The 11,957-nt window shown below is 36.3% G+C and overlaps 1 long non-coding RNA gene across 1 annotated transcript in view; it reads left to right on the forward strand.

The window, feature by feature from the left end:
* The first annotated feature begins 41 nt into the window (after nt 1–41).
* The window catches only part of LOC309613080, a 28,570-nt gene continuing 16,654 nt past the window's right edge, over nt 42–11,957 (forward strand). Inside the window, exon 1 of the long non-coding RNA XR_014235517.1 lies at nt 42–1,950. This is a non-coding gene — a long non-coding RNA (uncharacterized lncRNA). The remainder of the gene's footprint in view (nt 1,951–11,957) is intronic.

Consider the following 11,957-nt stretch of genomic DNA (forward strand, 5'->3'; position numbering starts at 1 on the left):
GTTTACATTTAATTTGGATTAGTGGGAAACACTGGGAAAATTCATGTTAAGAATCTAGATTTCCAACTTCGCTCAAAATTTGGAAGATCTGGCCACATTGGGCCCATATCTGTGGCAAAAATGGGTTGGAGTCCTTGAAAACATTATGCTAAATAAAAGAAACCATTCACGGAAAACCACATATTGTATGATCCCATTTATGTGAAACGTCCAGAATAGGCAAATCTATAGACACAACCTTAGTCGTTGTCCAGGGCTAGGGGGGTTGGAGGGAAATGGGGAGTGATTTTAAAGGGTACAGGGTTTCTTTGCGAGGATGAAAATATTCTAAAAGCTATTGAGGTAATGTTTGCATAAATCGGTGATTATATTTAAAAATCATTGAGTTGTGCACATTAAATATGTGTATTACATACTATATGAATTATATCTCAATACAGGTGTTATTTTTTAAAATGGGCTGGCGCTGGATAGCATAGACCTTCTTTAGATGGAGTATATGAACTCCAATTTGCCACATGGTCCTAAATATTCTGTGCTGATTCCACGACCCTAGGGCCCACCTGGTTTCTCTCATTTAGGTTATATCACTGTCCTCTGTTGGCATTCGACTTCTTAGCCTTAGTTTAACATCATGAGCATTTTTCTTTTTCTAGTATCTTTCTCATAAGTTCCTTTCTCTCATGAAAATTACCTTCATCTATCCATCTCAGAGCACATCTTCTGTGGTATTGAATACCATAGAAGAATAAAGAAATATATTTCTTTATTAGTAACAATATTGCTGTAATACTAAACCCTATCAAACCAAACTTAAATACAATCTGGATTCTGGATTTATTAAACAAATACTGTGTACTGTGCCAACAGAAGAATAACAGGAAATGGTTTATAATGCCAAATCATCTAAGTATTCTTCCCTGAACAGCCCTGCAGTATGAGCAAAGCAAGAGATGCTGCAAGATTGGAAACTGAGCTGGAATAGCTGGCATTTTAAACAGCTTGTTGATGGACTGGCTTGTGAGAAAACCAACATTACATTGAAACTCTTCGGGATACTTTAAATTGGTGGATTATATAGTCGCTTGATTAAGTTTGGGTTATGTAAACAGTGGAGTGTTTAGATTTAGGTTTGGCTGTTGGAGTCCAGGCAGCTGTTTGTACTTAAGTCCAGCAAGAAGCCTTGTTAATCAAAGAACTGACTGAACTTCTTTCTTTCTCCCACCCCCTGCCCGCTGCTTTTTTTGTACCTGTGTTGTTTTTCCTCCTGTCCAAACCCTTTGGGCTCAGGACTGTTGGGAGGCAAGGCAGAGTGTTTTGAATTCTCCTCTGAGGATCAGGAACTTATTTTTTTGATTACGTGGATGTGCCCCACAGATTTCCCTCACTGTGAGGTAATCACTTCATTTATCCAAGTTCTACAAAGACTTTATTATTCTGGTTAGTCCATATTTTTGAAGCTAAGTCATCAGTTTGATGCCTTTGTTGTAAAATGTGGTTTAACAGCTTGTTAGCACATTTATTTTTTTAATGGAACCCAAAGATATTTCATGCATGAGCAGCAGTGGATTTAAGAGCCGATGAAAAGCTCGGCGAGCTGTGTGCATTCAGCTCAAAACAATGGTGCGAGGACGTGGTGGAGTGAGGCATGGGTCTGGGAGCAGCAGGGGTGCGGGCTTCTCCAGGAGCTCTAGGTGGTTGTTTTCCTGACAGTGCCTTATAAATAACCAGTGTAGCATGATGCTTGTTGGTTTCAGGTTGTCTGGGATGCACTGGATCATTTGAGTAGTCTGAGCCCGTGTGGTTTATCTATCCTCTGAGATGATTCTATGTTATTTTGTCCATAGTGCAAAGGGGAAAGTTGGACTGCTGTTTTCTGTCTTCCGCATGCGGCTTTGTAAAGTTGTCTCAGAACTAATGGGTTGGAACTGAGAGCTATTGTGGACCTGGGTGAGTATCAGAGCCTTTGAAAAGTGAAAGTGGGGAAGCCACAGCTCTTTCCATGGCTTCATCACAAATACAAACTAGGTCATCTTCCCGGGAGGCAGCCAAAAGTGAACATTCTATGTTTGATCAAAGCCAACAATTTCGCTGAGATTTTGATAATTTGGGGGTGAAACAGAGGCACACAATCTCTTTTGCCTAAATCTAGAGCTATCTTTGTACCAGATAAGTGTTGTTGGGGAAACCTCATCAAAGTGAAATTGGTAAAAATGCACTTTCTGATTTAGCTAAAATGTGTTACCTTATCTGTCTCGCCTTTTGCACTACTATGCAGTCAGTGCATAATCAAGACAACAGTGATTTTTTTTCACCATTCAAGTCAGAGCTCATATTCCCTTTTTATTCAAGCAATTTAGAGAGTAAGGAATAGTATTAAGAAGAGAAAGAAGGCAAGTTTCTTATATAAAGGTTCTTAAATTAGGTAATATGTAATGCCAATTTAGTGCTTAGAGTATATATATATATATATATATATATATATATATATACACATATATATATATATATATATACATATATACTATACTATATATATTTTATATATATATGGAGAGATACAGAGAGACAGAGGTTGATTTTTTGAAGCACTTGCATGAGGGAAGAAGAAACCGTATGAGAAAAATTACCAACTACTCTGCCTAGTGATTACCTAATAATGGATGAGATTCATCTTTCCAGTCTGCCCACACCTCCAGTGTTTCTTTGAGGTTGAGAACATGAAATGGAACTCTTGTATGAGGCAATCTTACTTTCCTAAAATAAAGAAAAAAACAACTGTTGTTAATGGCAGTGGTGCTAACTCATACAATGATGACAAATGCTAGACCTGGAAAGGGACCTTTCATACAAACTGCTCCACATGTCTGATTTTCTAGGCAAAGAAAATGAAACAAAGTTGCTTAGGCTTCTGTCACTTCCCTTCTGACTTCAATGCATACCCTTTAATTCTGGCTATTCCATAGAAATGGAATCATACAATTGGCCTTTGTGTCTAGTTTCTTTCTCTTAGCATAATGTTTTCAGGTTTCATCCATGTTGTAGACTGTATCTGTATTCATTCCCTTTTATGGCTGGATAATATTCCATTGTATGAATATTACGTTTTGTTTATCCATTCATTGGTTGATGGACATTTAGATTGTTTTCACCTTTTGGCTATTGTGGATAGTGCTGTTGTAAACATTCATATACAACCTTTTTTTTGAACATCTGTTTTCAATTCTTTTGAAGTAGAATGGCTGAGTCATATGATAATTCTATGTTTAACTTATTGATGAACCGCCAAACTGTTTTCACAACATGCACACAATTTTACATTCTCACTGGCAAATGTACGAGGGTTCCAATTCCCCACATTCTCACCAACACTTGCTATTGTCTGTCTTTTTTATTCTAGCTATCCTAATGCGTTGGAAATGGTACATCATTGTGGGTTTGATTTGCATTTTCCTCCTGACTAATAACGTTGAACATCTTTTTCATGCATTATTGGCCATTTTTATATCTTCTCTGAAGAAATGTCTAAAGTCTTTTGCTCACTTTAAAATTAAGTTCTTCGACTTTTTTTGTTATTGTTGAGTTGTAAGAGTTCTTTATATTCTCTGAGTACTATACTCTTATCACATATATTGTTTTAAAATATTTTCTCTAATTCTGTGTCTTTATATTTTCTTGGTAATGTCTTTAGATGCACAAACATTGTTAATTTTGATGAAGTTCAATTTATTTTTTTCTTTTTTTGCCTGTGTTTTTGATATCATATCTAAGAAACCATTGCCAAATCCATAGTCTTGAAGATTGACCTTATGTTTTCTTTTAAGAGTTTTATAATTTTGGCTTTTATATATAGATCTTTGATACACTTTGAGTTAATTTTTGTATATACTGTGAGGTAAGGAATTTGTTTTTTTGAATTTGGATATCTAGTTGTTCCAGAACTATTTGTTGAAAAGAATATTCTTTCCCCCATTGAATGGTCTTGGCATCCTTGTAGCAAATCAATTGACCATAGATGTATGGGTTTATTTCTTGAATATTTATTTATTTCTTGAAAATTCCATTCTATTAATCATTGTCTATCCTTACACCAGTACCTAGAAATTCAGTTATGAGTTCCTTTTTATCCTGTTATTTAGAAATTATTTAAAAATTTTTAAATTGAAGGGTTTTACAAGTAATACCTTTATTTTTAAACTATATTTTGCTTTCACTTGGTTTAGAGAATGTGGATGTCCATACTATCATTTCATTTTCCTTGAAGTTCATTAACTGTTCCAGGTATGACTGTTGATGCTTGTATCAGTTTTTCCTGGAACATGACATGTCTTTTTTGAACAGCAAATTCACATCTAATTTATTCAGTCAAGTTTTCTTCTATTATATCTCTGCTTATTTTTTATTTGATTTTTTCCTATTATCTTCTTCAGATAATTCAATTATGTATGTATAATAGACCTCTTGTCTTTCTTCTACTTCTATTAATTTTTTTTAAATTTATTTTATTTTTGGCTGCGTTGGGTCTTTGTTGTTGCACACGGGCTTTCTCTAGTTGCTGCGAGTGGGGGCTACTCTTCCTGGCAGTGCGCAGGCTTTTCATTGTGGTGACTTCTCTTGTTGCAGAGCACGGGCTCTAGGTGCTCAGGCTTCAGTAGTTGTGGCTTGCAAGGCTCAGTAGTTTTGGTGCATGGGCTTAGTTGCTCTGCAGCATGTGGGATCTTCCCGGACCAAGGATTGAACCCATCTCCCCTGCATTGGCAGGCGGGTTCCCAACCACTGCACCACCAGGGAAGCCCTGATTTTTAATCTTTGTTCTTTTTCTCTTCATTTAGTGTGATTTTATCAGGTTGTCCTGTACATCCACAGTATTTTAAACATTGGGATTTTTTGGTATTGCTTCTTGTCTCAAGTGTGGCTTTCAATATTGTAATGCACATTTTTAAATCTTCATATACACATTAATATATTATATACATTTTAAACATATTTATGAAAACTTTTGAAGTCTTTGTTAAGTCAGACATCTGGACCCTTTTACATGCAGTTTCTGTTGCCTATTTTTTCCCCTTTTGTTTGGGGTACATACAAATAAACTTTCCTGTTTCTTTGCATGTTTCATAAGTTTTTGATAAAAACCTGGCATTTTAGATAATATATTTTAGCAACTTTGCATATTGATTCCCCTCCAGAGTTTGTTGTTGTTTGAGTGTTCATTTATTTAGTGACTTGGCTGGGCAATTTTGGTGAAGTTTTTTCCCCCTACTCCCAGTGTGAAGCCTCTGGTGTTAAAGGTACAGCCTCGGGTATGCACACAGTTACCCTCTGATGACAGGTGGTTTTAGGAGGGCTGTTTTCAACTATGTCTCTCTGTTAAGCTAATCTGTTTAAACTATTGTTGTTATGCACCGTTGTTAGGCTCCTCTAATTGCTGAGGGATTGCCATATTGTTTTCAATAATGCCCCGGGGCATAAATTGCACACAGTCTCATTCAATTAATTTTGGACTCCACTTCAGGAGTATTTTTTAGGCCAGTCTCTGAGGTTGTTCTGACTGCAGGAGGGCTCTTCTTAGCTATTTCCTTGGTTCTTTCTGGTGATCCAGCTGACCTACAGTTTGATCTGTTGCTCTCATGAAGCTATCAGCTTCCCCCGAATTGTCTACTAGTAAAATTTCCACTGTTTTTGAGAGTGACCTTAGGCTTGAATTTTCCCATACTCTTTCAAGAAGCTCTCTATTCTTATAGCTTGTCTCTCCCCTGTGGTAACTCTCTGAGCCACTGCTCCAGAACTGGTAGTGGGAACAGTGTCTTTCTTTTCTTAGAGTGATTTATCAGTGGCACACTAGGTAGAGCAGTAGCATCTGGTCTTCTCATCTTGCTTCTCTGGAACCTCCACTCTATGAGTGAACTGGGATGAGAGTGATCAGGGTCCCAGTACTCTCAGCCTGCTGTCCCTGGATACCCTCTATAAGAGCCTATGTCCTATGATTGGTGACTGAGTTGTCTACTAAGGGAGGAGTCAAGGGAAACCCCTGACTCCTTGGCTGAAATCACCTGCAGTTTAGCTTCTGATATGTGAAATTGGGAGGGGATGAGAAATATTGATGGGCTGGCCATCAATATTTCAACATTTCTGAGAGATACTGTAGTTCTTGACTGTGAGCTGAAGTGGAGCTTCAGTCACATTGAACTGGGGGTGGGTAGAAAGGTAGCAGGTCATGGCTCAAGTGCCACAAATTCTCACTGTGCTTATCAGTATTTAGATTTTCTTGAATAAATATTTTGCCATTTGCTGTATGCCTGTAGGATAATTTCCAAAGAATTTAATTAAAACAATTTTTTTTCACAGTTTCAGTTATATAGAGCTAGGGAGTGGCTCCATTTTCTTTTATTCTATTTCTTTTCTCTTTATCTTCTTTTTGGAAGGTTTTCTTCTTTCTTCCTCTTATTATTTGAGTACCTGTATGTACAATTTGTGCCTTTCTGAATTTTTGAAATTATGTTTATAATCTGCTTGAGTATGGAGATTATTTGTCTGATTCCTTAAATAGTTTCTCTTGGGCTGTGTGTTCTTCCTCTGTCTTTTATTTATATTCCTTTCCTTTTTGTTCTCCACAGTTTCTATTCATAAGTCCATAGCTGGTTCTTTTCTCCTTATTACTTCTCTCTGAAATGTGAGACTATTTTCAAGTGTGTTTTGAGGGTGGGCAGGAAGGTAGAAGAGCCTTAAATTTCTATTTAGATTTATTTTCCTGAATATCTCTTCACTGGATCTTTTTTAAGAAATCTTTTGCTGGGGAGCACATCTCAGTTTCTGTGTGGCTCAGAGCAATGTCCATCAAGTCACACTCCCTGTTTGGTAACTTGAGGATAACTTTCTCTTTTCCTTCTTGTCTGGGCCTTACCTCCAAAAGTCTCCCCAGACTCCCAGGATAGGTCATACACAATTAGAAATGGCAATTTCTCCTTCAACTTCACTTCTCCTGCTGTTCTTTGGTTTCAGGTTGGGTCTCTTGAGGGATATTATCTGCCTTTTCCCAGGCCCAGTCCACAGACTTCAATTTCATTGCTAACAGAGAATCACTGGACAAGCCTTTCAATATTGTGCCATAATAAGCAAGAAACCTGTTTCCTCATCAGTGTCTGAGGGATTCTGTGTTCCCCTCACCAATGTTCTGCCTTAAAATCCAAATATCACTGTTTGGGGGTATATATGCTTTGTAGTTTTCATTTCTGGTAGTGTCCTTTTTCTTATTATATTAAAGATAAAGTAGTTTTTAAAAACATGTTTTATTGTTCCTTGTTTTGAGCATATATCAAGAAGTAAAAATGTCTTTCATCTTCCATATTTAACCAGATATCAATAGATGTCACATCTATGTTTATAACTGATATATTTGATCACTTTTCTAACATCTTGTTTGTAGTTTTAAAATTTGCTCTCTTTTCTTGATAGTTCTATACTATCTTTAACAGCTGATTCAGTATTTTGTTTAGTGTTTGAGATCTGTCTTTCTGTTTCTTTTGTCTTAGACATTGCTCTTAAGTTGCTTAACACTTTTCTTATTGATCTTAGGTTAATCAGTATTAATTACATCTCTGAAGAGACAAGGCCTCTAGCAATCTTACATTATTATCCTCCTTCCCTTAAGATCTTGCCATGCTTCCCATATTTAATTGCAGTCACCTGTAGTTAACATCTAGATCTATCTTAGAGCAAACCTCACAGACAGCTCTTCTGAGACTGGATTCTACTGTATCTAATATGCTTCTTTAATTAATGATCCCCAACAACTGCGCCAGGCTAAATACTCATGACTCTTTGGTTTTTGAGTTAAAAATTGGAATGCTTCAAAGAAAGTTGTGTTCATGAAATCTGAGTCCTCAGATGCTTCTTGGTACTAAAGAGCAAGAAGTTCAATCTCTATTCATTCAGGGTATATCTAGAAACTTCAGAGACATGCTGCTTTATATCTGGCTGCTTCTTCACAAGGATTCACCTTACAGGCAGTATGTGTTGAATAAATGAATAAAAAATGCTAAATGAATTACCTAGGACATTTAAGTCAATAAGAATTAAGTGCTTACTTCCTGCATTTCTCAGTGCTATAGGACATAATTTTAATTTCCTGCTTATGTTTGCTTATTGCTCTCCATTGTGATACATGGACCTTTTGGTTGTTTTTCTTAATATTGGGTAAAATCGATGAAAACTTTCTGTTTTGGCTAATGGGCTTGAGCTAACTAAGGCAGGTGGACAAGACAGCAGTTGGACATAAATATATATATAATCACCCTTGCAATACTGACCCTGAAAGGGAAATTTAACCTGTTGCAGGAAGGGTTACTGGAGGGGGTGATAACAAGGAAATAGCCCTCGAATCAGAATCAGGTGATTTGCATTGGGGTCCTAAATCTGTTATTTCCTAGCCTTATAGCCTTGGACAATTCTTTTATCATGCTATACCTCTGTGTTTAATCTGTAAATTGATAGTAATAATATCTAGTATGCAGAACTATTTTACTTTAATGATTATGTGAGATAATGTATGTAAAAGCCACTGAACTAGAGACAAGTCACTGAATGGTATTTGATTCTGAAACTTAAGGTCTAGGCTCATATCGGCACATATAATTTTCAAAAACTATAATGTAATGCAGTAAGTTTTATTTCTACATCTGTAGTTAATTTTGTGGTGTATAGATGGGTGAACTTTCATCTGCCTAAACATATTAATTTTCCCTTTCCTTTTGACTAATAGAATCTTTATATTATTGATGATGGAAATGTACCCAGAAAATTCTATGTTTTACAGCCTTACTTGCAGACAAGGGTGACAAATAAAATACAAAATGGTAGCTGGTGGTGAGGATTCTGAAAAAATAGTTGTGAGACAACTGACTCTGGATGAAGCAGAAACAATAATGAAATAGATGAGAACTGGAAGAGAAAATTTTAAATGTCCTGAAAGACCTAAGAAAAATGGATTTTTTGGATATAGACTGCCATAACTGAACTATAGTTCAAGTGTGACAGCAAGTACAATTCCATTGTATTTAAGATCTCAGAACATGTATTACTGTTGGGTCACTTAAAGGAGAATATTTTCAACATCAAGCTCAAATATATTTTATTTATTTTATTTAATTAATTAAAATCACCCACTTAAAGTTTTCTTATTATTGTGATAATTATTTTATTATTGTGTTTTGTTTTTCTTGTAGCTTCTAAATTCCTTTATTATTTTTTGAGAAGAATGTATCTTTATAATATCTTCAAGTTAATGTAAACTTTTAATCATACAGGATATTTGGATATTATAGACTCTCTTTCATGCTCTTCTTTTGTCTTTCTCTCCCCTCTTCTCCTCTTTTTATTCATTCCCTTTTTCTTTCTCCATTTTTTTTTTAACATCTTTATTGGAGTATAATTGCTTTACAGTGGTGTGTTAGTTTCTGCTTTATAACAAAGTGAATCAGTTATACATATACCTATGTTCCCATATCTCTTCCCTCTTGCATCTCCCTCCCTCCCACCCTCCCTATCCCACCCCTCTAGGTGGTCACAAAGCACCGAGCTGATCTCCCTGTGCAGTGCAGCTGCTTCCCACTAGCTATCTATTTTATGTTTGGTAGTGTATATATGTCCATGCCACTCTCTCACTTTGTCACAGCTTACCCTTCCCCCTCCCCATATCCTCAAGTGGTGCTGGGAAAACTGGACAGGTACATGTAAAAGTATGAAATTAGAACACTCCCTAACACCATACTCAAAAATAAACTCAAAATGGATTAAAGACCTAAATGTAAGGCCAGACACTATCAAACTCTTAGAGGAAAACATAGGCAGAACACTCTATGACATAAATCACAACAAGATCCTTTATGACCCAGCTCCTAGAGAAATGGAAATAAAAGCAAAAATAAACAAATGGGACCTAATGAAACTTAAAATCTTTTGCACAGCAAAGGAAACCATAAACAAGACCAAAAGACAACCCTCAGAATGGGAGAAAATATTGGCAAATGAAGCAACTGACAAAGGATTAATCTCCAAAATTTACAAGCAGCTCATGCAGCTCAATAACAAAAAAACAAACAACCCAATCCAAAAATGGGCAGAAGACCTAAATAGACATTTCTCCAAAGAAGATATACAGATTGTCAACAAACACATAAAAGGATGCTCAACATCATTAATCATTAGAGAAATGCAAATCAAAACTACAATGAGATATCATCTCACACTCGTCAGAATGGCCATCATCAAAAAATCTAGAAACAATAAATGCTGGAGAGGCTGTGGAGAAAAGGGAACCCTCTTGCACTGTTGGTGGGAATGTAAATTGATCCAGCCACTATGGAGAACAGTATGGACGTTCCTTAAAAATCTTTGTTTTTTAAAAAGAAAATCTTTCTAGATCTGCTCAGAGATTTCATCATGTTACCTTTCTTCTTCTCTCCAGGATTGTCCTATAGTTCCTTGGATCCTGTATTCTCTTTCTAAGTCTTCTGGCCCTTAAGTAACTCCCTAAGAAAGGAACATGGAAACTATTTGCTTCCTGAGCCTTTATATGTTCAAAATGTCCTTGTTCTGATCTCACACTCCATTGAGAATAAAATTGGCTGTAGAATTACAGATCAAAAGTCGTTTTGCTTGGGGCTTGAAGGCACCGTTTTTTATTACTCAGGATGTTTATTTCTGTTATGGGTGATCTGGGCATTGTTTCCCACTTAGAAGATTTTAGGATCTTTTTTTCATTGATGTGCTGAAATTTCTTGAAAATATACCTTAGTCAGGGCTTGTTGTGTGGGCTTTTGCTCATTTGTTTTTCTGGGGGTTTATTGGACTCTCTTAATCTTCAGTTTTTTTCAACCCAGGGGATTTTCCTATTGTTTATTTGAAAATTTCCTTTTACTATTTTCTCTATCTCTATTGGACTCATTTGTTGGCCATTGGACCTCTATATCTAATTTTTTTCACTCATAACTTTGACTTTTATTTTGCTCTTCATTCTTTGAAACTTCCATTGTTTCTATTTTTAAAAGTCACAATTTTATTCATAAGCATTTTTCTTTGCTTTTGATCATTTCTTCTCCATAGCATTTGTTCTTATCGTATGGCCAAACTATCTATCTATCAATATCAATTCAAGTGTTGTTGATAAATTCTGCTTTGTTCTTATAGTAACATCTGGTCCTCCAGGGTTGTAATTTCTGTGTTTTGTCTTGGTCTTTGTTATTTGTGATGTTGGTTTTCACTTTGTAAAGTGAAAGCCTGGGTTTATGATTCTAGGCTTGGATGTAAGCATCCTCTGTATGCCTCTTGAGTGTAGAGACTAAGTTGGAGCATTCTACATCTATCTGTAGGTTATGTTAATTTTGTGGTTCTGTCCTTGTGTGAGGGGACAGCCAGCTCTCAAGCTCCTAACAACCAAAATGCCAGAATAAGTGTGCATGGGAGATTTTTCATCTTGGGCAACAACATCCACAAGAGAAGGTCAAGCTCTCCCCAGGGCATCCATTCAATTTCTACAGAGAACCCGTCCCCTTTATTTCAGTGGGGCTAAATACTGAGTTTTCTTCCTGTGATAGGCTGACAATATGTGCAGCTTTATGCATACAGAATTATAGTAATCATGTTAATTCCTTTGTTTTCAGTATACTTCTTGACCCAAGTACTGATTCTGCACTGGGGTTTCTGTCGGATCCCTTGATGGACTGTCTTCCACTTTCAGGCAGCCCTTTCATAGCCTGTTCTGTACCACTTGCTCCCATCCTAATTTTTAAAAAAATTTGATAAAATACACATGACATAAAATTTACCATCTTAACCATTTAAGAATATACAACTCTGTAGTGTAAAGTGCAGTCACATTGTTGCATAACCAATTTCCAGAACTTTTTCATCTTACAAAACTAAAACTCTATACTCATTAAACAACTCCCCATTTCCCC

This window comes from Balaenoptera borealis (assembly GCF_965194805.1).
Source record: "Balaenoptera borealis genome assembly, chromosome: 16".
Taxonomy (NCBI): Eukaryota; Metazoa; Chordata; class Mammalia; order Artiodactyla; family Balaenopteridae; genus Balaenoptera; species Balaenoptera borealis.